This window comes from Eriocheir sinensis, chromosome 51 (genome assembly GCF_024679095.1).
Source record: "Eriocheir sinensis breed Jianghai 21 chromosome 51, ASM2467909v1, whole genome shotgun sequence".
NCBI classification, from domain to species: domain Eukaryota; kingdom Metazoa; phylum Arthropoda; class Malacostraca; order Decapoda; family Varunidae; genus Eriocheir; species Eriocheir sinensis.
This window is the reverse complement of record NC_066559.1, coordinates 4,752,256-4,775,106: the sequence shown is the minus strand read 5'-3', so window position 1 is coordinate 4,775,106 and position 22,851 is coordinate 4,752,256. Positions and strand designations below refer to the sequence as shown.

The window sequence follows — 22,851 nt, the reverse complement described above, 5'->3', positions numbered from 1 at the left end:
GAGGAAGGGAAATGACCAGCACAGAGATCGGCAACGTTCTTCTGCTGTAGATTTACGTTGAGGCCAAGTAGACACACACACACACACACACACACACACACACACACACACACACACACACACACACACACACACAGACACACACACATATATACATAAATACATACATGGATTATCTTTCCTCTCGAACAAGTTTTTCAGATATTATGTTGAAATGGTAAGGAGGAACTTTGGAAAAATAGGAAGAAGACAAATAATGGAAAGATAATAGAGTTCATGTAAGGGAAGAATAAAGAGAAAAGGAGAGTATACTAAATAAGAAAAAGGAAAAAGGAAATAGTTGTTAGGTAGAGGACGATTGAAGGGTAGGAAGAAAGAAGAGAGAATAAATGGAAAATAAGGTAAAGGAAATAGATAGGGATTGCTAATGACTGGAAGAATACGAAGAGAGAAAAATAGAATATAGAGAGGAGAGGAAAGAGAGAAGAGCGATACGAAGAGCAGGAACACAGACTGAAGAGAGAATAAGGTACGGGAGGGAGAGAGAAAATAAAAAAAAGAAGTTGAAAGATATATGATGGAAAGGAAATAGGTTGAAAAAAGAAGGATGGATGGGAGGGAAAGAGAAAATGAATAAAAGCTAAGATATTAAAAAAGAATGAGAAAAGTTTGCAAGTTGAGGAAGAGAGAGATGAGCAGAATAAAAAGAAAGTGAAACAGTGAAATAAGTAAAAAGGGAATGATGATAAGAGGTAGGTAGAAGATGAAGGAAAAGATAGAGACAAAGAAGAGAGGAAGAAGAAAATGCAGTGGCAGAGAGGAAGGAAAGCAAAGGAGAGTGAAGGAAAAAAGAGAATCGGGTTTTGCAGTCATTTCTTTTTTTCATTATTTATTGCACTGATATTTTTTTCTTGCCTCCAAACGCCTTTCATTTCCCCTGTCTCGCCTACGTGTTTTTTTTTTTTGTTTGTTCTTTCTTGCTTCTCTTTTTCCTGTTTAACCTTTGTTGATTTACCATCCTCTTTTTTCCTCCATTCGGATTTCCTTCTTTTCTTTTGCCTTTGTTTAGTTTTCCTTTTTATTTCTTAACTTTCCTTTGATCATCTTTTTCTTGTTTTCTTTTTGCTTTCCTTTTCATTCATTCATTTTTTACTTTATTCACTTCGGTTTTCCTTTCCTTTTCAGTAGTATAGAAAACGAGGAATACGGAATAGCAAGAGAGAGAGAGAGAGAGAGAGAGAGAGAGAGAGAGAGAGAGAGAGAGAGAGAGAGAGAGAGAGAGAGAGAGAGAGAGAGAGGAAGCGGTATTGAATAGAAGGGAGAGGAAGGAAATGAAATAAAAAAGGGAGCTTGGTTGGGAGGGAGAGACAGAGAGGGAGGGAGGGAGAAATAAAATGGGCTGGAAAGAGAACGACTTGAAGTAGATTGATCATTGGACGTTTACCAGATGACTTCCATTAAAAGTTTATTCTCTCTCTCTCTCTCTCTCTCTCTCTCTCTCTCTCTCTCTCTCTCTCTCTCTCTCTCTCTTTGTCCTGATTTTTGCCTCCTAATGTATTCGTGGGGTCATCAATTTTCCATCTCCCGACTTTTCCTTCTCCAGTTGTTCCTCCTCCTCCTCCTCCTCCTCGTCATTGTAATCTCTTCTTCCTTTTTCATCTCACGCTCTTCCGCATTCTGGACACAGCGACTCCTTCCCTTCCTCTTCCTTTACGCCTTCCCATTTCCCCTTCTCTTCCTCTTTCCCCTTCCCCTTCCCTTCCTCTTTCTTCCTTCCCCGTCAAATTCATTCTCCCTTCTTCTTACCCATCACAGAGTTTGACTTTTCTTCCCCTTCCCATTCCTTATCTTCTTTTCCTTAAATTTAAAGTTTTTCTCTCCTCTTACCCATTCCTTTCAGTTTCTTTTATTTTTCGTCTCCCTCCTTCTCATTTTTCCTTTCCCTTCTCCTTTCTTTCATATTTCCCCCTTCGGCTTCTTCATCTCCCTCTCTGTCTCTCTTTCCTTTCTCCTGCTTTATCTAATTCGTTTTCTTCCTTCTTTTTCTCCTTTTTTTTTTTAGTGTTCCCTTCCTTTTCCTTCCTAGGCGTAACTTTCCACTTAAAACCTGATCTCCTCCTCCTCCTCCTCCTCCTCCTCTTCCGTAATCCCTGTACTTTCCCTACTTTTCCTGTCTTATCTTCTCTCAAACTTTTAATGCTTTCTTTTCTCCCTCCTTCCTCTCTTTCCTTCGTACCCTCCCATCTTGTATACTGTTACGACTCGTCAACTCCTCCTCCTCCTCCTCCTCCTCCTCCTCCGCCTCCATTTGTGAGAGTGGTTCGGCCCCCAGCAAATGAGTCCTCAGTGTCGTTTTAGTTTGGTTTCCGCTGCGGACTCCGAAAACGCAAAGTAATAAAAATAGAAGCTCACAAGAGAAGAGAGTATACATAGACCGAGGAGTGGAAAGTACTGGAGTGTGTTCGTTAAAGGGGTTGAGTGTATTGCCGAGTGTTATGGTGGTGGTGTGAACTGTCCGTCTGTGTTGGTTAATGTGTTGTATTGTTTGGGCATTTCTTTTTTTTTCTTCGTTGTATCATTTAGGCATGGCAGAGATACTTAAGTTTGTTTTTCCTTGTGTCTATTCATCCATCTATTTATATGTAAGGTAAAGAAAGGTAAAGGACTAGTCAGACATCAGACAGACAAACAGACAAACATTATATGCCGTGAGGAAGTGAGGAAGAGTGGAAGAAGGGGTAGAAGGGTGAAAAGTGGGTGAGAAAAGATGGAAGGAGGAAGAGGAAGGTGGGGGAACGAGGAGAAGGGATGGAAACGAGGAGGATGTTGGAAGATGGGTAAAGATGTGGAATGTGGAAGGAGAGGTAAGAAGGTGGGGAGAGAGATGGAAGTATAAGGAAGTGAAGAGGAAGTAGGAAGATGGGTAAGGATAGGAAGGATGGAAGGAGGGATAGAATTATGGAAGAGAGAAAGAAAGATGGGAGAGAAAGTGGAGTTGAGAGATGGGATGTCAGTGATAAAGGACGGCAGGAAGGGTAGGAAGAGGAAGAGGGGGGGGAGCGGAAGGATTAGAAAGAAGGAGAAAAGATGGATGCAGGAAAGAGGGAGGCATGAAAGGAAGGCAAGGAAGGATTTAAGGTCTGAAGAAATATATATAGCTACCTCCATTACACACACACACACACACACACACACACACACACACACACACACACACACACACACACACACACACACACACACACACACACACACACACACACACGACTTACACAGCCATTCACCTCCTGTTTTTCCTTCTCAGTCATAAACTCTAATTGCATGAATAATTTATCGCAAAGGCCCGCACTCGAACTCAACGCCCCCGCTTTTTTTTTTTTTCCTCTGCCGCCGCCCCCGCCCCCGCCCGCCAAAGCCCCGGAAATATATGCAAACAGCCTTGTATGGAGATTTCGCCGGCTAAGAAAGTGTAATTCATGTGTTACGCGTTTTTAGTTTTTAATTTTTCCCCTTTCAAGTTTGGACGAAATTAAAAAAGAAGAAAAATATCCTACAACTTTTATTTTTTCATCTCCTTTTTCGTCTGGAAATGTGTGAAGGTCTGCGGTTCTGGTGAGTGTTTTGGCGCCCCTTCCCTTCCATGCCCTTTCCATCCATCTTATTTCAGCTCGTATCTTCCCATTTCAGTCATTTCCTTTTTATTTCCTTGTCATTCCATTCCTAGCCTTGCACTTCCTTTTCCTCTTCTGTCCATAATATCCCCTTCATTTTCCATCCTTCCTATCCTGTCCCAATCCATCCAATACATCCTTTACCATCCCATCTCATCCAATCCCTTCCCTTCCCATCTTTGCACATCCCTCCCATACAGGCTACTCTTCATTCCATATTTTCCATCCCATCTTTTCACATTGCTTCCTTCCTATAACTCTTACTCCTCAAAACATGCATCCCCTCTCCTCTCCACGCTTCCCAGCCCATTCCCATCCTTTCATATTCCTTTCCTCCCATAAAACATCCCTCATCAAAGCATCCTCTCCCCTCCCTTACCTCCACCTATCCCATCAACACAGCGATACATTCCACGCCATACAATTCCAATGGCACAATGCTGCAGATGATGCCGCCAAGTACCCTCAACGGCTTCCTCTCACTGCCAGAACCGAGCAGACAACAACGCGGTAACGGCGACACGGCTATCACGGCTCGGTCATTTCATCGGCTTTACGGACACATGAAGACCAGCCAGTGAATCCGTAGTGGTGGTGAGGCGAGCGGGGCGAGGGAGGGTAAGGGAGGTGAGGAGTGGAGGGGTAATGTTAGGTTAGGTTAGGTTTGGCTTGGTTAGGTTAGGTTAGGTTAGGTTAGGTTAGGTTAGGTTAGGTACTGTTTTGGCATGTGGTTAGGTGTGGAGGAAGGAAAGGAAGTGATTAGAACGGGAAAGGAAAAGGTGAAGTGAAATGGGATGATAATGGGGAGGAAAAGTTGCGTTAGGAATTTGTTAGGTTAGGTTGGATGTGGTGGTAGTTAGGTTAAAATAAGATGGGTTATGCAAAGGCTAGGTTAGATTAAGTTAAGCTGGGAGGATAGATTAGGAGGGCTACAAGGATAGATTAGGTTAGGTAGACTTATCATTGTCTTCAGAACAAGTGAAGTTACGCTAGATGGTGGTGGTTAGGTTAGATTATAATTACAGATGGTAATGACTGGAATCTAGGTTTGGTTTTGGTTAAGTTTGGTTTGGTTTAGTGAGGTTTGGTTTGGGAAGGTATAGTTTAGTTTGGGTTGGTTAGGGTTGACTTGGCTTGGGTCGGTAGTGGTGTTGGTGTTGGCGACGGCTAGGGCAGCGAGAGGCAGACTTAAAGTTGTGTTCAGAGTTGGTTCGGGGTGAAACGAGGCGGGTCGCAGGATTAATCTGAGTTTGTGAATAGATTTGCATGCTTTTGTGAACGAGGAGGAGGAGGAGGAGGAGGAGGAGGAGAGTGGAAAGAAGGAAGGAGGTGTAGGAGGAGGGGGGTAGAGTCCTGGAAGTTTATGAGAACAATAGGGAGAAGAAGGAGAAGGAGGAGGAGGAGGAGGAGGAAAAGGTCACAAAGGAGAAGGAAGAAAGGTCGTGGAGGATGACCAGGAGAGAAAAATGAAAAAAAAGAAAATAGAGAACGGCCGACATGTTGAAGAAGGGGCAAAGAAAGAAAAGAAGCAGAGATGAAACTTAACAGATAGAGAAGAATAACACTTAAAGAAAATGGATATGACGTTTTATGAGAGTAAGAGAAAATGTCGCAATAAAAGTGTAGGAAAGTAGCAGTTTTGAGAGAGAGAGAGAGAGAGAGAGAGAGAGAGAGAGAGAGAGAGAGAGAGAGAGAGAGAGAGAGAGAGAGAGAGAGAGAGAGAGAGAGAGAGAGAGAGAGAGAGAGAGAGAGAGAGAGAGAGAGAGAGAGAGAGAGAGAGAGAGAGAGAGAGAGAGAGAGAGAGAGAGAGAGAGAGAGAGAGAGAGAGAGAGAGAGAGCATATTGTTATTGTTGTGCCGAATTAACAAATGGAGCAATTGTCTCTCTAAATGGGGCCGCCGAACACGCGAGCCAATGTGCAGGAAAAATTGACTCTATGGCATTGTGCTGGGACGGATTGTTGTTGTACGGGCGGCAGCAGATTGTTTGTCGTTATCATTGTTTTGCCGCGCGTGTTATTGTTGTCTTTGATGCCGTTTTTGTCGCCGTTGATTTTGCTATTGTTGTTGCTGTTGGTGTTGTTGTTGTTAAAGTTGTTGTTACCGGCAGTGTGCTTGTAGTATTATTGAAAGCAGAGGTTGCAGTAGTTGTGGTAGCAGAAGTAGTAGATGGGTGAAGAAAGAAATGGATAGATAGACAGACAAATGTAGAGATAGATAGATATATAGATACATAGATAGATAGAGAGAATGCTAGACTAGTTGGTAAAGGCAGAGTTGGGGACATATGTTGTAACTGCGCGTTGCCTCAGTGCTCATCTTCGTTGCATGGGTAGATTGATAGATAGATATATTGTTCAGTACCTGCGAATATGTTTGAAAAGACTGACGTAATTTATTGCTACTTAAATGACAAACTAAATTTAAGTAAAAAAACAAACGAACTGAATATAAGTAAATAAAGACCAACTCCCTTTTCCCCTCTTCATTTTCTTCTTCCTCCTCCTCCTCCTCCTCCTTTACCCCGTAATCAGATGTGTATTCTCAAAACTGCAACTCCGAACCTTTTCCCGACATAACATTTTGTCTCGTGGGGGCTGCGTGTGTGTGTGTGTGTGTGTGTGTGTGTGAGAGAGAGAGAGAGAGAGAGAGAGAGAGAGAGAGAGAGAGAGAGAGAGAGAGAGAGAGAGAGAGAGAGAGAGAGAGAGAGAGAGAGAGAGAGAGAGAGAGAGAGAGAGAGAGAGAGAGAGAGAGAGAGAGAGGTAGTGTCTCTTAAAAGGTAGTGGTTTGCTTTTCCTTTCCCCACGTCCGCCTATACTCGATTGCCTGTCAGCGCCACGCCCCGCCTCGCTCCCTATTCCCGATGCCTGTCTAAAAGGGAGAGCCCACCGCGGAGACCTGGAACCTTATACCTGGGACCTATTTGGGAGAACTTACAGAGAAATCTTACCTTGTATCTTATAATTAATACTGTTTTTTGAGGGTATTTAGAGAGACCTTACTATATATCCTCTTCCTGATTATCTGTATAGTCAAACATGCATGGGAGACCTTACGAAATCTTACCATTTACGTAATATCTATATGCCTAAGACCTATTGGGGAGGGGTTACGGAGAAATCTTACCTTGTACCTAATAACTGATACTGGTTCATGGGGAAAGACCTCACTTAATACCCCATTCCTGATATTTGTGTAGGGAGTCTTGCTGGGGTGATTTTATCCAAATTTTTCTTATTACTGAAGTTTATGTGGGAAAAGCTCTACATGAGATGCCTTATTTTTCCTGCCCTCTTTTACAGTAAGAGAAAAACAGCTCAAGGGCAGTAAACAAAGAAAATAACAACAGAAAAAAAACCGTCAACTTGCTGCACCTGCAAAGGAAACAGAATGCCCGGAAGAGTCACTGACACCACTGACTACTCAAGCGCTTTAATTTTACACGCTCAACGAACACCTGAAAAAAAAAAAAATACGAAGACTGTGAAAAAACTACCACCGCTGCTGTTGCGTCTGCCGGAATCCGAACTTCAACATTTGACTTCCGGGTTATGCGATAGCTTTGAATAAAAAAAAATTATAAATGCAAAACTTCAAGCGTCGGTAAACATTATTGTATCTAGCTTAATTCTTATGTGAATTTGTTTGTTTTTATTTGTTTTTATTTTAACTCGAGTGTAGCTTTGTTGCTGGCGTGAATATATGCATTATTTTGTCAAGGGGATCAAGTCTCAGTGTTTGTCTGTTTGTGTGTGTGTGTGTGTGTGTGTGTGTGTGTGTGTGTGTGAGAGAGAGAGAGAGAGAGAGAGAGAGAGAGAGAGAGAGAGAGAGAGAGAGAGAGAGAGAGAGAGAGAGAGAGAGAGAGAGAGAGAGAGAGAGAGAGAGAGAGAGATTTTTCTTTACAGTGGCAGGTACTTGAAACTAATCCGAGTACTTAAAGGAATAGCAAATAATCACACACACACACACACACACACACACACACACACACACACACACACACACACACACACACACACACACACACACACACACACACACACACACACACACACACACACACACACACACACACACACACACACACACACACACACACACACACACACACACACACACACACACACACACACACACACACACACACACACACTCGCTTCCTGACATTTGACGTTAATCTTCTGCGGGAAGCAAGTAACCATGATATTGAGAGAGAGAGAGAGAGAGAGAGAGAGAGAGAGAGAGAGAGAGAAAGCAGTCGGAAGAGTAAAGCGAGTTTTTGTTGTTTGCGCGCGCGTGTGTGTGTGTGTGTGTGTGTGTGTGTGTGTGTGTGTGTGTGCGCCTTAGATTCAGCGCTGGAATGGAGGATGAAAAATCGAGGAGAGAGGAGGTAATGGATTGTAAGGAGGAGGAGGAGGAGGAGGAGGAGATGCCTTTTCTCTTCTACTTCTCTTTTCCTACATTATTGGGGTCCTCTATCGAGTTTTTGTTTTTTCTTTTCTCTCTCTGTTTGCTTGTTTATTTTTTCTTATATTATTCTCTTCTTTTTGCTTGACTGTTTTTTGTTTGTGCTTTTTTTCATGGATTCGTTTTTACTTATATTTCTCTCATCCTTTCTCTCTTTCTTTCCTTCTCTTTCTTTCTTATATTCTTTCTTTCGTTCATCCTTTTCTCACTATTTCTCAGTATTTTTTTCTTTATTTATTTCCTTATCTCTTTTTCTCTGTCCCAATCTGTCCCTTTTCTCTGTGTTTCTGTCTCCCTCTCTATCTCTCTGTCTTGTATATCTGCTTCTCTCTCTCTCTCTCTCTAACACTGTTCCCTTTAAAACTTTCCTTTCACACGCCATCTCTTCCGCATATTCCAACATTTTTCTTCCTTTCTCTCTCTCTCTCTCTCTTGCACTCTCTCTCTATCTCTCTCTCTCTCTCTCCCCCCTTTCTGCTTCCATTGTTATTTTTTCTTTTCATTTTTTCTTCCTTTATTTTCTTTCCTTACTTCATTATAATCCCTCTATACTTTTTCGTCTCCCTTCCTCCTTTATTTCCTTTCACATATTCACATTTTTTTATTGAATCCGTTTTTTTTTCATTCTTTTTTCTTCTTCTCTGTGTCATCCATCATCTCCCTCTTCTGTAGTTTCGTTCTTCCCTCTTCTTTGTTATGTCTTTCTTTCTCCCATCAGTTCTTATTCTTTCCCCCTCTCCTTTGTGCACTTTCTTCCTTCTACCTCATTCTCTCCATCTCTTCTTCTCCTTCACCCTTCATCCTCTTTCAATCTCCCTTTCTCACCACTTCCTTCCATTCACCATCCTTCTTTAACCAGTTTTTCCTCTTCGCCTGCTCTATCAACTTCCCTTTTTTTCCTTTCTTTCCTCTACCTCTCACTATCTCCGTCTCTTTCTCCCCTTCTTCTCTTCTCACCACTCCTTCATCACATCACACATACGGCTCCTCCTTCACCCTCCCTTTTCTCTTGTCTTTCTCTTTCATTTTCTCCGTATCCTCCTCCTCCCCAACCCTTTCTCTTCTTCACATCACTTTTCCCAACCTTTATAATTTCGCCTCTTTTCTTCCCTCAGTAGCGGCGCCAAAGGGGTTTTAGGTCCTACGGCTTACTGGGTGATCTGAAGTCTCCTGCAACCCTTCCAGCTCCTACTTAGCCCCTCTTAATACCCTTGAAGCGAAGTATTGTTCCTTTCCCTTAGCGCAACATTAGATTACCTCTTTGATCACCTCCATGCCCCCTAAGAAAAAAAAAGTAATCTTAAAGTCTCCCCTGAGAAGAAAAAAGGAAAACCAACAACCGCCACTGCTACTCTCTCCTGTCCTTCAGAGTACTCCTCCTCCTCCTCCTCCTCCTCCTCCTCTTCTCCGTTATGGTGTCATGGAGGCGGAAAAAACAAGGAAAAGGATGATAGTGGTGGTTATAGGAAGTAGGTATTTAGGAGAAAGATGATAGGGAGGCGAGATAAGGAGAGGGAGTAGAAAGGGGAGAAGGGTATACAAAAAGATGAAAGGAAGGAACATTGGGGTAGAGGGTAAGAAGTAATGGGAAAAGGGGAGGAGGAGGAGGAGGAGGAAAGATAATATGTAGAATAGGAAGAATGAAAGGAAAAGAAGATAGAGAAAAGGCATACTAGAGAAGGAAGAAGGGAAGAAAGAGAGGACATAAATACAGCCTTAGACAGGGGATAGAAAGAAGGAATGTAGAAAAGAATGACGGGGATAGAAGAGTGAGAATGGATAAAGGGAGAGGAAATAAAAAAGGGAAGAGGCGGAGGAGGAAGGCAAGGATAAAGAAACGGAATATTGAATGAAGGGGAGGTGAATGAGAGAGAGAGAGAGAGAGAGAGAGAGAGAGAGAGAGAGAGAGAGAGAGAGAGAGAGAGAGAGAGAGAGAGAGAGAGAGAGAGAGAGAGAGAGAGAGAATAAACAAGATATATGAGGAAGGTCTGAAGCTTAGAAAATTGTGCATCTGATTATAAATTTTCGAGATATATAAAAGAGGAGGAGGAGGAGGAGGAGGAGGAGGAAATGCAATAAGGAAGAGAACAGGAATATCTAATACTTTTTTTGTCTTCTAGTAGTTAATATTTTTTCCTTTACTTTCCTTCCTTTTATCGTATTCTTCAGTTCATCAGTAATTTTCTAAGTTTTATAACAAAGAGTTCAGTCCCGTTTTATGGTGATTATGTGTTTTTTCCTTTGCGTCCCTTCTCTGAGCGTTCCCCTCCATCCTCTTTTTCCCTACACCACTTTTTTTTCTTCGCCCGTGTCACTATTTTTCTTTTTTTTTCTTTTGCTCTGCGTAATGTATATATTCTGTCCTCGATTTCTTTTTGTTTTATTTTTGGTTTCCTTTTCTGTATCTCATTTTTCTTTTTCTATTTTTTCATTTCTTTGTCTCTCATATCCTCTATTTTTTTTCTTTATTTCTTTGTTTCTTTATTTTCTCTTTGTCATTCATTTATTCTTCCGTTCATTTACCCCTTTTCCTTTTTTTCTGTTTTCTATATATTGTCGTTCTTCTGTTCGTTTATTCATTTTCCTATTTATTCGTATTTTGACAGGAAGTTTGTTAATCAGTCAGTCAGTCAGTCAGTCTGTCTGTCTACGTCTGTGTGTCTGTTTGTCTCTTATACAACCATTTTCCCAAGTACTAATTGAAGAGATATTATTTTTTGTTTGTTTAATCTCTTCCAGTTGAATAGCATTATTACACAAAGATACATTGGGGTATAATGAGACTACAAGATGTCTGTCGACCTTTGCGTGCCAGGTGCTGAGAAAGAGCTATTAACCATTTGAATTTTCCGTCTGTTTTATCTTACTCCCTTCTCAAACTTTTCCGTGTGCCTCCTTAACTTCTACTCGTATCTGTCTAACTTCCGCTTGAAACTTTCCCGTGTAATGATTTAACTTCCACTTCAAACTTATAATCATGTTTGCATCGCCAGTTTATTTGTTTCCCTCCTTCCAAATGAGAGTCCTCCGTGCCTGTTCTTCGTTACAAAGTGTCTCTCTCATTATCAGAGCTCCATTTTTCCTCTTTGTTGAAATGCCCTTTTTTCATGCCCCTTTTCACTAACTCGACCTTTTCCCTCACTTTAAAACATCTTATATTCTTTCACCTTTTTCCATTCCCCTTTTCACTAACTCGACCTTTTCCCTCACTTTTAAACATATTCTTACACCTTTCTTCTACATTGCCTTTTCTCGTTCCATTGTTAACCTCTGTGTCACGATTCTCCCCTTTTTCCCATGATCGCCTTTCCTTCACTATTCGCAACTGTTCTACTCTTCCTCACTTTTCTCTCCTATTTCCTCTCTTCATTTTCATGCCCTTTTCCCCTCTTCACCATTCCACTTTCCCCCTCTTTTTCTATTCACGATGTTCCCTTTCTTTCCCATACCTTCCATTACCTTCACTTCTATGCTACACCTTTTCCATTCTCCCCTTCGTCAATTCACTGTGTCTCTCCTCTTTCTCATATATTACCCATTTCCCTCACCTATACATTACCCCTTTCCCTTCTTCCCTTCTTCAAAATATCGCCTCTTTCTTCCATTTTTCCTTAACTCACCTTTCACCCGCCCTCTTCCCCACAATTCATCCTCCCTTCATCGCCACAATGCTCCCCTCTCCTTCATCCCTTCTTCCCTTCTTCAAAATATCGCCTCTTTCTTCCCTTTTTCCTTAACACACCCTTCAGACGTCCTCTTCCCCACAATTTATCCTCTCTTCATCGCCTTGGTGCCCCCCTCTCCTTCCCTTCTTCCCTCCCTCAGCCTCCCGCCCTTTTTCCCCTCTTCGCCGGGCCACGAGAGGGAGTGACAGGATCTAATACCCTCACCCAGGCCTGTCGGGCAGCACATCACTCACAGGGTCGCTGATGGTGGTGGTGGGGAGGGAAGGGGAGGATGGTGGTAGTGGTGGGGAGGGAGGGAGGGGAGAGAGGATGGTAGTGGCGAGGGACAGATAGAAAGTGTGAAGATAGTGAAAGAGAGGGAAGGGATCGGAGTGGGGAAAAGAATGTGAGAGGAGGAAGGAGGGAATTGGCAGAAGGAAGGAGGGAAGGGATCAGAGGGAGGGAAGAATGGGAGAGGAGAAAGGAGGGGAGAAACAGAAGGAGGAAAGGGAACAGAGAAAGAAAAAGAGAGAAGGAAGCAGGGAAAGGATCAGAGGGAGGAAGATAAGGACGAAAAAGGAGGAGGAAGGGAGACAGAGAGAGGGAGAGGATATGAGGATGGAAGAATGGGAGAGATGGAGGAGGGAAGAGAGCGCAGTGAGGGAGAATGGGAGAGAAGGAAGGAGAGAAAAAATCGAATGGAGGAAGAATAGGAGAAAGGAAGGAAGGGAGGAAGGGTAGGTTGCGAGGAGTGTAGGAGTCGGAGGCAAAAAAAAAAAAAAAAAGGAGAAAGAAGAAAAAGAGGAGTAGGTAGGTAGAAGGAATCGAAGAAAGAAAGAATAAGAGAGGAGAAAGGAAGTAAGGAAGGGAGGGATGCAGAGAAAGAGCATAGGAGTCAAACCCACCTACAAAAAAGAGAAGAAGGAGGAGGAAGAGGAAAGGGAGTAGGAGTAGGAGGAGGAGGAGGAGGAGGAGGAGGAGGAGGAGGAGGAGAAATAGAAAAAGGATAATCTGTAAGGGCTGAGAGAGGGGATAACCTACAACCTCCCGCCGCCTGTATTGATAAGGTAACACGCGCCGTCGACAGCACCGGCGACGAGAAAGTGATTTACGTTCCTGAATAATGGACGCAACACCCGCCTGCCTTGTCAGTGCTTCCCTTCTACCCCCCCCCCCACATCCTTCCCCTCAATCCCCATTACACCTTTTCCTTCTTTTTTTCCCCTCCTCTCCTCTCCCATCTCCTTCCTCTCATTTTCCCTTGCCTTTCAATCTCCCTTACACCCTTCCCCTTTCCTTTTTCTCCTCCTCTCCTCTCTTCCATCTCCTTCCTCTCATTTTCCCTTACCCCTCAATCCCCCTTACACCTTTCCCCTTTCCTTTTTTTTCCCCTCCTCTCCTCTCCCATCTCCTTCCTCTCATTTTCCCTTACCCCTCAATACCCAATACACCTTTCCCCTTTCCTTTTTCCCCTCCTCTCCTCTCCCATCTCCTTCCTCTCATTTTCCCTTACCCTTCAATCCCCCTTACACCTTTCCCCTTTCCTTTTTTCCCCTCCTCTCCTCTCCCATCTCCTTCCTCTCAATTTCCCTTACCCTTCAATCCCCCTTCTCCCCATTCCCGCCATTCCTCTTTTTCCCCACGTCATCCCCGATAAAATATTCAGCCCAAATACCATGTCCACTAAAAAAAAAGAGGAAGAATAATGGTAGACTCGGATTTCTATTTTTTTTTAGTTCTTGTAGAAAATGAAGGAAATATGAAGGCTTTATGTGATGTTTTATGGTGTATTTGACTATCTAACCATTTTTTTTTGAAGGGTGTATTTTTAAGGTCAAAGATTACATGGACGTGTCGAGTCGAGGTCATGAAAGAAGTGAAAAAAAAAGAAAGAAATGGAGAACGTTGTGAATGTTAAAGGAAAAAAAATAAAAGAAAAGGTTTGGGTGTAGATTCGATATGTAAACCGCGTCATATGGCAAGCCCGAACGAGATTTTCTATGCCTTGAAGGATTTTTTTTTTTATCTTTTTGTCTCTGGTTATCATCGGTACATATAACTTATTTAGCTCAGCCTTCTCTCTCTATATCCCTTTGTCGGTAAGCTTTCTTGTCTGTCTGTCTGTTTTTTTCTGTCTTTGTTTGTCTGTCTGTCTATGTCTATCTGTGTGCCTGTGTCTGTGTCTGTCTGTTTTTTGTGTGTAGTGTGTGTGTGTGTGTGTGTGTGTGTGTGTGTGTGTGTGTGTCTGTCTGTCTGTCTATCTGTCTCCGTCTGTCTCTGTCTGTCTGTCTGTGCGTCGCAATTATTTTTTTTTACGCTGAAGGAATTTTAAGGTCATTTTTGTTTTAATTTTTTTTCATGTAATGCTTTTCAATAGTCGTTTTGTATTGATGTTATTTAATTTCGTGATCCGAAGCGCCTTTTGACGGGTAATCTCTATTTTCGATGTAATTAAATAGTCATCTCGTTTATAACAATTTTAACTCCCCCGCTAATTTTCCCACCGCTCTTTTCTATTTTATTATCAAGTGTGATTTTTATAATATTCGAGGAAGAACGTAGAATTAGTTTTCAGCCTATTCATTATGTTCCTTTGATGCAGATTACTAATAAAACTAAACTCCATAAAACTTCCCTCTTTTCCGTATATACATTTTTAACCGCAATGTTTTAGTTGATATTGCAAGTTTTCATTAATGTCGCGTTGACCTGGGATTTCTTCTCTTATCTATTTCCTCTTTTTTTTTTCCACCGCTGGTCAATCTCCTTTCGAAATAATAAAATCGTCGCTCACTTTTCTATTGCCCTATCCTGGTCTGCATTTCTTCCTATGCATTGATTAATCGTATTGGAGAGTGAGTGTTTTCATTTCTCTCATAAATCTGCATATTTCTGGCATGAAGTCCGGTAGCTGTGTCATTTATAGGGGACTGTGGGAATGCTGTGGGAGGAAGCTTGGAATTTTGAAGGATATGGATCTGCCCACACCCACCCACACACACACGGACACACGCACGCAACCACACAGAGAATTAAGTGCACACTCATATTTAGAAAGAAAATGTGCAATTCTCTCTTCTGTGTGTTTGTGTGTGTGTGTGTGTGTGTGTGTGTGTGTGTGTGTAAAGAGAGAGAGAGAGAGAGAGAGAGAGAGAGAGAGAGAGAGAGAGAGAGAGAGAGAGAGAGAGAGAGAGAGAGAGAGAGAGAGAGAGAGAGAGAGAGAGAGAGAGAGAGAGAGAGAGAGAGTATAACATATAACATTGATAAAAGCTGCAACGAGGTGGGCGATGATTCACTGAGGGACATAACAAGAGGAGGGACATGACAAGAGAAACGAACATGTTAAATAAAAATGACTAACCGAGGACTAAGGAAAGCTGATGTCGATGGGTAATGAAGAGCAGGGAAGGGGACTGTGACGAGCGTATGGAAAGAGAAAAATAGAGCCAGGTGATGTTTGATTCAGGTAGTGAGATGGAACAAGTGTCAGATGAAAGAGGGACTGTGAGTGTGGCGTGTATTGAATAATCGTCACATGGGTATAAGAGAACAATTAAGCTTTTGTAACGTTTAGCGGTAAGCTGCTTATGGCCGACTGAATGTGTTTAGCTTGTGATGGGGTGTTGGCGAGGGGAAGGGAGCGCTCTCACAGTGTTGCTCAAGGAAGGGAAGAATAATGAAATGGACGTGGCGGCTACAATGAGATTAGAGTGTTTTATGTGGCGGGGAGGTGGACGGTGAGGTGAGGGGTGCATTGGCCGTCACAAAGGTTCACTCGATCGGGAACGAAAGCGATGAAAAGCAGGTAGTGTGTATCTTGAAAAGTGTGTCGATTAATCTTTTATATCAGAGGAGGAAATAGAAACTAACGTAAAAAGAGACTAAAACTTTGATCCAGTTATGTCTTTTAAGGATATGGCAACTGGTTCGTAGAAATTTAAAGGGAAAATATTTAAAACTCAATAAAAAGGGAATCGTAACCGAAATCTGCTAGGTCGTAAGAGAAAACTGGATTATCATATTGTATTTATACGTGAAGGAAGTATTCGCCAAATGTTTGTTGTGCAGGATTGGAAATATTTGTTGATGATAATGAACGAAAAAAAAATCTGAGGAAGCCAGATTTCCGTCGTTCTTGCTTGAGCTTGAAAATTCGGTAAGGAGATGAAATAGCGAGGTCTTCATTATGATGGCTTTGTTTGGTAGGAAAAAAAAATCGTTGTGGCGGATGCTTTCTTTCTCTTTCTACTCTTCACATTCCTCATGCTCGTTTTCGTCCTCGTCCTCCTCTTCCTTGTTTTTTTTTATCGGTCTCCTCCTTTTCGTCCTCGTTCTCTTCCTCGTCCTTCTCATCCCCTCATCCTCATCCTATCACGGTCAAAACAGTCCCCTTTCTGTCCATTAAATCATACCTCAATTGTATTTATTTCATGGTACTTTATACCTCAAAGCTTCGTATACTCCCACAGGAAAGATATTATGCCCGCTCGTATGTTACAGGCTGATGAACAAGCGACAGTGCTGGTATTTACGTATACTCAGCCTTGAAAGTCCCTCATTTACTCATGTAGGCAGCTATTAGCGTTCCCTGAGTGCAGTAACTAGTACGTGGTGAGTACACTACACGCGTGCCCGCCCATAGCAAAAGCATCACATGTGTCCTGAGTGACCTGTGACCTCTGTACAATACCCTGTGCCCGCTGTGGCTTCTTGGTACGCGAGCTTTCTTCCGAGCTTCACGTAATCCGCTTTTATGAGGAAGCACTCATAATTACTGGGCTTCACTCTGTCCGGGGCGCTGAACATACTAGGAATATACTGGAGTTAAAGCCGAGTCTCCGTCACGCCAATTTAGACAGGCAGTGGAGATTAAACATTGGTGGCAGCGGTGGGATAGGAGGATTGATACTTGGGTTTGGTGAGTCTTGTAGGTCTTGTGGTCTTGTGCATAGTCTACCCTCATGGTGTTCTTTAAGGTTGTTCCATCATCTACTGTGACTTCATTTCCATTTGTACCACCACCGTCAATATCAACACATCACCATCTCTGTCTAACACTACGAGCACCACTACCGTAAGCCCCAGAACATTAACACCATTCCAATATAACAAGACCACTTCCTTTAGCACATCCTCTCCTTTCCTCTCCTTAACAGAACCGTCACTACAAGCACCACAGCAGCCATTCCACTCCTCACCACTATCAATATCACCATCACCACATTCTCTTCTAACATTATATTATCATTACCACAACCACATCTACTCCACTTTTCACTTTTCACCACCATCGCCACATCCTCACCAAGACATCATCCTTCATCATTCCTGTACATCCCTTCATCACGCAGGGTGGTAGATAGCGTGATGGTAGCGTCAGGCACTCTATTCGAAACTAATCCTTCGCCGTGAGATATAGCACTCTTAAATAATACACGAAGAACAGTATCCTTCTTGTCCTCCTTTACCCGGGTGGAAGTTTCTTAATCCCTCTGGCATCAGTTCCTTTATCATTGCAAACTTTCGGTGCTGGGAACGGTTTCAAAGTGGTTCAGTAAGTCATGTTGAGTTAGCGTTGCGATAATGTGAATAGTGTAAATAGGAAAGACCTTTTGTCATTTTCCTCTATCGTTCTCCTTATCTTTATTCCTGTTCACTCCTTTATCCACTCAATTTTGCACATACTCCTTTCATTGTCAATTTTCTCTTCTGTTCTTTTATCTCCTCCTCAACCTTTTTTCCTCCTCCTCCTCCTCCTCCGCCTCCTCCTCCTTTTCGCTTTCCCTTCCTCTTTCAACTCTGCGCAGCGGGATTTGAGTGAGACAAAGTTAAGTGTCAGTTTGAAAAATAGTATGCCATATCTCTCTCTCTCTCTCTCTCTCTCTCTCCCCCCCCCCGTCACACACACACACACACATACACACACACAGTGCCAACTCATTTATTACTGCATCCAACCTTAGACACTCAATATACGCCTTGACAGAGAGAGAGAGAGAGAGAGAGAGAGAGAGAGAGAATCGAACATCAATTACACACACACACAACTCTAATGGCAGGGAGAGTGTAGTTTTCATAAGGGACATTCGGTTGACATCACCACCACTCTTCCTCCACCACCACCACCACCACCACCACCACCACTGTAGAGCCATTCATCTCCGTAAGTGTAAAGGGAGTGCTCGGAACCCACTTCTTGCATCTAACTTTGTGGGCGACGGCAGTAGGTGGAGGGAAGGGGTGAAGGGGTGATAGGAGCGGAAGGGTGACAAGGTGGATGGGGTTAGGGGGGAAGAGAGGGGTGATCTGAAATGGACTGGGGCTACGGTGATGGTGATTCCGGGGTACGATTGAGGTTGGGGATGGTTGTGGTGGTTGTGGTGGTAGTTAGGGAGGGTGGTATAGAGGTGAGGGTAAGTGAAGGGGGGTTAGGGTCAGGTCGAGGTCAGTTGGTGTTTTGGTGTTGTAGTTCAGGATATGGCTTAAAGGCAGTGGTAGTGATGATGGTGAGGATGTTTCTGTGTGTGTGTGTTATAGGGATAAAGATAAGGTGGTAGGTTAGGTTGTGTGTGTTTGTGTGTGAGGCTTGGGGGTATATATTGTAATGTTTGTTCGTGTTCGGGTAGTAATTTTGGGGCTAATGAAAATAACAAAAAATAAATAAAGAAAGGAACACGGAAGGCTAGACAGTCAACCTTTCGACGCGTCTTGTCTTTGAAGGTGGAGGAAGACACATGGCACGACGCTAAACCATTATGAGTTTACTGCAAACACCCTGACGTAGGAGAAGGAGGAGGAGGAAAATCACAAGCGCAAAGAGGAGGGGGAGGAGGAAGAGGAGGAGGAGGAGCATTTATCTTCCTTCACTGCGCCACATCCTGCAGAAAACAGTGAAAAAGCTTGAGGACATAGTTTCTTAGAGGCAAGTGGCGCCTCTGAGGGCACTAAAGAGACTGGCGTTAGGGGGAGACTGAAGGGAGGGCTGTGAGGCGCGGGGGCAGTGATTTTTAATGTTGCCACTGAGGTAAGAATGGCAGGAAGTTAAGGGTAAGAGGATGAGGGTTGGGTAGTTTCAAAGTGACCGTATTGTTATATGAGGGTTATAAAAGGGAAAAGAAAAGAGTTATGAGTTGATTGTAGTTGATTGGAGGAGGAGGAGGAGGAGGAGGAGGAGGAGGAGGAAAAGTGAAAGGAGAATTCTATTAAGTGCATGTATTAAAAGGGATAATAAAATAAAAGTGATTGGAGAAGGTTAAGTGAGTATGAATAGACGACAGTGAATAGTGGGAGAAGGCTTCTAAAAAAATGACTGAAAGGAGACGGGAAACTATAGGGATGAAATGAAAGGATTATGAGGTTACGTGTTGTCTGTTGGTACTTGAGACATTTTTAAAGAGTGACTAAAGGAAGTAACCAAGCTGGGGATGCCGTGGAAGTGACTAGGTAAGAGTAATTGTGATTTAAAAGTACCTTGGATGTTTTAAAGCGGTAATAGGGTTGATGCTATTTATGATCCTCTGAAAGTGATTAGAGAACGGTTTGAAAGTGACTAAGGCTTGACGAGGGGAGTGAGTGTATTAAGAAAAAGTCGCTGTCGGTCGATTTTTAGTGATTGCAAGTAGATCCAAGGGACAGAAAAGGATTATTAAAAGCTGTTTAGCCTTGAGAAAGATTCGAAAGTTAAAAAAAAGGACACCTCTCCTCCCGAAATTGACCTCTCTTTTTGGACACTCCTTTGACCTCTATTCAGGAGCAGTAAGTAGCGGGCTTTTTTTAATATTTTTCTTTACGCCCTTGAACTGTCTCCTTAGCTGTAAAAAAGAAAAGAAAATGCAGATAGCGAGGAAAGACTCAATTTAGAAAGAACACAAAGTCACTCGTAACCTTCTGATGTCACCGAAACAAACAGAAAATGATGAGGCGTAAAGAAAGATATTGAGAAAGCAACTGAAGTAAGCGCAAGAGGCGGAGGAGTAACTATAAAGAATGACAGAGAGGAATGAGGAGGTAATACAGTTGATGCTATTGATGAGGGAAGGAAGCTGGGAAGGGTGTGTTAGGGGGAGGGAGGAGTGTAAGGGGAGGGGAGTGTAAAGGGGGAGAGGGGAGTGTGAGAGGAGGAGTGATTGGGGCTGGCAGGGAGTTTTAGTACCAAGCAGAGGACGAAGGGGAAAGCGAGGACAAAACTGTGGGAGGAAATATAATGAAAAGATATTGCAAGGTACGAAGACATGAAAGAGGAGAAAGAGGAGGAGGAGGAGGAAGATGAGGAGGAGAAGTAAGACGAGTAGGAGGAGGAGGAGGAAGAAGAGGAAGAGGAAAAGGAGTAATAGGAGGAGGAAAAACATTCGAATATCCAGATTGTTGTGCTTTGATTAAACACACACACACACACACACACACATATCAAAGAAACTGTGTGTGTGTGTGTGTGTGTGTGTGTGTGTGTGTGTGTGTGTGTGTAATGCAGTTTATCCCTCCATCGCTCCCTGGGCACAAGGTTTCTCGGCGCGGCGGAAATTACTCTCGCTGGTCCTTTGTGGCGCGGCTGAGCTGAGACGCGGGTACTGACATTACGGGGAGGCGGTTTTCTTTGGTTCCTTGCGGGCCTCATTGCTTGTTTCCTTCCTTCCTTCCTCTCTTCTTCCTTCCTTCCTTCCTTCATTCATTCATTCCTTTATTCCTTCCTTCCCTCCTTCTTTCCTTCCTTCCTTCCTTCCTTTCTTCCTTCCTTCCTTCCGTCCGTCCTTCCTTCTTTCCTTTCTTCCTTCCTTCCTTCCTTCCTTTCTTTTTTCCTTTCGTTCTTCCTTTCTTCCTTCCTTCCTTCCTTCCTTCCTTCCTTCGTTCCTTCCTTCCTTCCGTTCTTTTTTTCCTTCCTTCTTTTGCTTGCTAATTTCCTCTCTTCTATTCTTCTATTCCTTCCTTTGTTTCTTCTCTCTACCTGGCTTTTTTTCCTTCTTAATTCCCCCGTTTCCTTAGTCATCTTTTTTTATATTCTTTCCTTCCTTCTTCCCTTTCTTATTTTCTCCTCTTTTCTTCCTTCCTTTCTTTTTCTTGCGTTGTTTTTTCTATTTTTCTTTACGTTCTTTCTTTCAATATCTATTTTTTGTTTTGCTCCATAGTTTGTTTCTGATCATTTGCTTCTTTTAATGTTTTGCTTCTCTTTCTTCTTTTTGCTTTCCTTTCTCTTTCCAGCTTCTTACTTTTCTTTATAAATATTTCCTCCCATTTTCCTTCGTATCCTGAGAAACGGAAGGCAATTAAATGAAAGAAAAAAACCAAGTCATTGCAAACCGTTTAACTCACATTTCTTGAAGACACTCGATCAGCTGTTTGGCTTCAAGGAGAAATTAAGAACGCATGATTCACATTCCTCCTTTTCCTTTCTATTTTTCCTTTCTATCTCCTCCTTTCACTCCTTGTCCTGTTTTCTTCTTGGTCTTCTTGTTCTTGTTCTTCTTGCTCTTGTTCTTGTTCTTGTTGTTCTTGCCCTACTTTTTGTTCCTGTTCTTGTTCTTTTTTCTTCCTCTCCTCTCATCTCCTCTCCTCTCCTTTCCTTTCCTTTCCTTTCCTTTCCTCTCTTCTCCTCTCCTCTCCTCTCCTCTCTTTTCCTTTCCTTTCCTTTCCTTTCCTTTCCTTTCCTTTCCTTTCCTTTCCTTTCCTTTCCTCTCCTCTCCTTACCTTTCCTCTCCTTTCCTTTCCTTTCCTTTCCTTTCCTCTCCTCTCCTCTCCTCTCCTCTCCCCTCCTCTCCTCTCCATTCCCCCCTCCCCCTACTGGTGTCGCGCTGGTCACCTGGACAGGGCCACACAATTCACCTTTCCGGCACCTTCGTGGAGGCTGACGGGGGGCTAATTAGGAGGCATTTTAGCTGGAGTATTTTACCTGCGGCCGTTTTAATTGGCGCCCCGTTGGCAGGCTTCCCTTTTGAGCAGGTGTGGCCCGCTGATTTTGCCTCCTCGCGATAATTGCTTCGTGAATATTTAGTTTTATTATTATTGTCTGTATTTTTAGCTTTTTCGTGGGTTTGTTTACATTAGTGCGAAAAAAAGGAACTCAGGATTGATATGATTTTGACTTCTTGTGAATAGTCGAAATAGAAGGTTAATGATTTAGTGTTTTGTTTTTGCTTTGTTTCGTGTCCCTTGTGTGTGGTTTGTGATGCGTGCACATATAAAAAGAAAACAATGACTACTTTTTTTATCACCTTGTACAAGCGGAGGGAAAAAAATATAGGTTATGTTTATATATATTAGCGAATTATTGTGCATGAAATCAGTGACATAAAACATCCTAACTAAAAACAATAAGTATTTGTTTTACCTCACAATTCGCCCGGACATTAAGCTTTGATCTGATCCGGTTGCCTGCTGTTAAATGGCCGTAAAAAAAAAAAAAAAAACATGTTGCTTTGTTGTGCCGGAGGACTGAAAAAAAAAAAAACTGACACTGGTCTTTCTGCGTAGTGACGATTGTGCAATATTCTTTTTTAACCTTGCGAGTTTTCGTTTCTTTAGGATAAGAAAAGAAAAACCGACTTATTTCTTGCAGCTTTCTTTTTTAGTCCTCATCAGTTCTGAAACATTTAAAGGGAAACTTCTGTGGGTCTCACTTGAGTAATTAAGAAAAAAAAAAAAGCGCTATCGTTATTCTCTTCCAAATAGTTTTTCTTAGTATCTGTTTTTGTTACTTTCATTAATTTATTTATTCATTATTGTGTATTTTGGTTATTTATGTAGCCAGATAATACGCACTCAATAAATTCAGTTCACTTTAATTCAATCCAAATTCATTTCAATTCATTCTTGGCAGCCTGTGAAATAATTTGCTATGGAAACAAAAAACGGAACTTGCAAAGACGTGGGTATCTCTTAATTAGATTCCTTTCACCTGTGGAAGAATGTCTTTTTTATATCTTATTCCGATACCTCGTCTTAGCAATTGTTCGCGGCGTTACTCGTTAATTATTTTCTCTCCACTTTTCGCTCGGAATAATTTTGTTTTGCGTTTTTCTTCTCGAGTTTCTTGGGGCGAAGTTTCCTTTTTTCCTG

The 22,851-nt window shown here is 42.5% G+C and overlaps 1 protein-coding gene across 12 annotated transcripts in view; it reads right to left on the bottom strand.

Moving 5' to 3' along the window:
- The window catches only part of LOC126982575 (TWiK family of potassium channels protein 18-like), a 151,370-nt gene that overhangs the window by 47,359 nt on the left and 81,160 nt on the right, over window positions 1-22,851 (bottom strand). The window lies entirely within an intron of this gene.